This window comes from Montipora foliosa, chromosome 8 (genome assembly GCF_036669935.1).
Source record: "Montipora foliosa isolate CH-2021 chromosome 8, ASM3666993v2, whole genome shotgun sequence".
NCBI lineage: Eukaryota > Metazoa > Cnidaria > Anthozoa > Scleractinia > Acroporidae > Montipora > Montipora foliosa.
In genome coordinates this window covers 22,656,996-22,661,127 of record NC_090876.1, presented here as the reverse complement: position 1 = coordinate 22,661,127, position 4,132 = coordinate 22,656,996, and the positions used below count along the sequence as shown (strand labels likewise).

The 4,132-nt window shown below is 38.6% G+C and overlaps 1 pseudogene; it reads left to right on the top strand.

The window, feature by feature from the left end:
• On the top strand, positions 1–4,132 carry LOC137968390 (uncharacterized; annotated as a pseudogene).

The window sequence follows — 4,132 nt, the reverse complement described above, 5'->3', positions numbered from 1 at the left end:
ATGTTGACTATCGATATCCCACCTGATAAGAAGCGAAAAATAGAAAGAAATAAGCTTTCAAATTCGAAAAGGGATGCAAAGGACCGAAACCCTCATTTCAGCCTGACATTGAAAGTCAAGAAGGGAGATGATGGTCGCTTGGAAGGTTTGCGCAGTCGACTCGATCGTGTCAAATCACTTCTTGGCATTGATCGGCGATCATCTTCCACGCAAAACGCAGATCTTTTGGAGAAACTTCTCAACTGTTTTGAGTTGGTTACGCCTTCAGCGGTAAATCCGAAGCTTCGAACATCTTCTGCATCATCTACGATGAGGTCGACTCTAAGTGTGTCTCCGTTCAGCTCACAACCTCAGCTGAGTTCAGCGGAATCCTTGGAACAAAAGAGACCTCGAAAAAGGCAGATCTATGTAGATGCTGCAGTTGATGATCCTTGCTTCGTTTGCACTGGCGAATCTCTAAAGTCGTTGATAAAGTATTTTTCCAGAAATTCCCAGTGTGAATTTCGTGGTGGAGAGTTCAGATTTTCAGGCTTGTCCTTTTCTCAGCAAGGACACGTCTGTCGCTTGGAGTTGCCTTGTGTTGCCAACGATTCGGTAGTGTGGCTAAGCTCAGGGCTTCTTGGTCATCCTGCCAAGTATTCTGCAAATGAGAGGTGAGTAGCTTTATTTGCATCATTATTATTATTTTTTTTGGTTGAAGGGGGGCTTTATCTTTCACTTACCAGACTTACAGGGAGCCAAATTCCAAACCTTTCAAGGCAAAACAATTATTGCTTTATTATTGAAGTGTCTCCCCCCCCCTTTTTTTGTTGTTTTGGTTTCCTTTTGTTGTGAAAAAACTTATAGTAATAATATTTGCAATAGACTTTTGCAAGCTTATTGGAGCTTATTCTAGGGAGATTCCTCGTTTGTGCCTGCCAGTTCTGTTGCACATATCTCTCAAATGCTTTTTTCTTATATTTACTACTGCCTCACTTTCCTGAATTATTCTCTCTAGGATGGTGCATGCATTCACTTGCACGGGTCTCAATACCACAGTTTCAGTAAGGCAGCTGGGATGGGCTCTGTTATGGACAAGACTATTGATACAAGTGTGTGGCTATCACCTTTTTCTGTTCTTGTCAAGTTGTGGACTTGCTGTAATGTTGCTGTTCACATTGCTTGTGCAGTTAAAAAGAAACCATTTCCAGATTTCTTGATTTGACAGAATAACATTGGATGGATTGACATACCAGTACACATGAATTTCTTATTACATATTCTAGTTTACAAGGATAACGGTTTTGGATACATTGGAATAGTGCATGATCTGGCCAAAAACTCTATGGAGGATGCAAGAAGGGAGGTGCAAGGAACCCAGTATTATGCTGAAAATGGTGATGTAAGTAAACTTAGGCACAGAAACCAGAGAGATAACAGCACAGCTTAATAGTTGGTGTTGCTTATAATAGTAGCATATTTTCCCTACCAACTTAGGTGCTTAGGTCAAAGTAGCATATTAGAGGTGTCATCTCATGTTTTCCAATTTCAGTCTTCTTATTTGTGAATTTGTTTTCAGTGTATCATCACCGATGCTAGACATGACTCTAGTCGAGCAGCGATGCATTCTACTGTTTCAGCCATTTCCATAAGGTATAATTGTTACATATGGCGGTGGATAATTCTCCTTTTATGACTTGTTTTCCAGTATAAAAGCAGTAGAGTACGTTACTTTCGAATGGTGTTGTGGTCGTTACATTTACATACAAATTAAAAAAAAAAGGAAAATAAGCATTACTATTTTCTTTTTTATGTCCAGCAACAAGAAAATAATTTCTGTTTGCAACTGGAGCAGGGCTGATGAAAGGAGTGCCCCATCCAGGGAAGTTCCTATGACAAAGGAAATGGTAACAAACCTCACAGGAGTTCTAGGTACCTGTAAAATTTACTGTCAAAAGGCTCTGTTGACTGTCAGAGGAAATGAAAAGTTAGCTTATTATTATTATTATGATGATGATGATGATGATGATGATGATGATGATGGTTATTATTATTATTATTACTATTACTATTATTATTCTCAAAGCTCACAATGTGACTGAGGTGGCCCATGATTCTGTTGTTGCACTCAAAAATTGGTTTGAGGGAAGAGGCATAAAAAATTCGTTTGATACTTGGCATGGTAAGTTTCAATGGATAAACCATTAATGTTTGTATGAAGAAGTATAATTATAAATCTTCCATTGAGCTCTCTAGTTGGGGTACTTATCAATGTTTTATTTTCTAATTACAAGAACGTTGTTTCATGTAGTCTGGGCCTAGTGGATTTTGCGACACCCACTTCTTTTACACCCTGGGGTCAATCTCCATGAAATGTTACAGTTGTGCAGTGCAGTGCACCATTTATGAATTTCATTTTAAAGAATAACAAGGGGCAGTGAAGGAGAAGTGTGCTTATTTGAAAGGGGTTGCTTAATAGAGGATTCGATATAACATTAGACAAGTATTTGATAATATCTTTACTGAATATTAATTTCTCGTGTTTTGATAGGTACAAAAGGAGTTGATATGAAAAGGCGTGATATGAAAAAAATATGTAGTGGAGCTTGGCGTGATGAGGGTATCAAATGGTTTACAGAGCTATCGGATAAAGGTAAGACAATGAAATAATCACAATGTTTAAATGGAGAATTTAATTTCTTTGCAGGAGATATGATAAGTACATGTTTCTTACTTGACAGCCAAAGCCACAAAGACGCATTTCCATTGGGCCATGCGCAATAATGATGGCACTGAAGCTGGTTTTCAGCAGTACTTACTCAATGTCGTGGATCACTACCAGGTTTACAAACTTCTTGTATATGTTACTGGTAGCAGTGAAATTCGAGTTATAATTTTGTAAACTAGGTTGATTGTCAGGTTTCGTTGGAGTTCATGAATAAGTAGGGCTACATGTAGAGAACCTAGGGAAATCGAGAAGCAACTTAGGTTAAAAATTTTAACCAGAATTTGATTGCTACCTGTGATATGTACTTAAATTAGTGGGCATTAGAGTTTGCTTTAGTTTCTCCTGCTAGTGCACAGTTATCTAAATCTCCAAATTAGTCTTTCTAGCACATTAGTCACAGCAGGTAGTATATCAAAGAACAAACTTCTATCTAGCTCTTGTCCTTATGTTGCCTGCGAACAATTATTGTATTCCTTTGCTGATATCAATCGTAATCATGTTGCCCACAGGGAAAGCATGATGTATGCCAGCAAACTTCGAGGTGCAAGGAAGATGGGTATGTCTGCAGTAAGAAGAAGGTGACAGATCCAAAAACTGCAGAAGCTTACAGGGCTGCCATTAACAAAACTACCATCTATAAAAATCCATCTGACTATCTCCTAGTAAAGTTACAGTATTACTTTTGAGTGATTGATTCATTGAATGTACAGCATTTTAATTGTAGAGAATTGGTACACTCCCTATTGTTGGTTTTCACTCACGTGACCAACAGCCATGTTTTTCAATGAAAACAAAAGAAAGCGTTTGCATTATAATAGAGTTAAATTCCGAAGGATTTGGTCGGCGCTCCAACATGGCCACCGTTCCTTTGTTTAGGGGCTCCTACATGGCCGCCGTGACGTCATGTGAAAACCGAGAATTGTGTTGAAAAAATAACCCTCTTATGGGGGTTAATGCCATTCCTTACAGAGGTCATTGATGGGGTAGATATTCTATGACTCTGACAAGCTTTTCTCTACTTTTAGTGTCGTTACACATTCTACATTGAATCTGTTCATGTGGTGATTTTAATCTATGCCCCAAAGAGAATACACTTTGGTGATGAAAGCTATGAGATGAGGGTGCATCTTGCCATACTAGATTGGGTATGTCCTAATGCCTACTTTTTTTGTTAGAACATCTGAGTAGGGGGCAGGGTGAAGGTAAAGGCACAAGAGTGAACAAATACATATGGTTTTTATTTAATGTCAGAATGAGAATGTTGGAAGAGACGTTCACTCAGTGCAGTACTATCAGCACTCACGTCATCCTGGAAGAATGGCCCCGACAAGAGTTTTGAGACCAAAGACGTTTTTCTTCAGGGAAGCTATATGGAACTCATTGTTTCAACAAAATAAAATTTCAGCTGCTCCTCTTCCTCTTTGA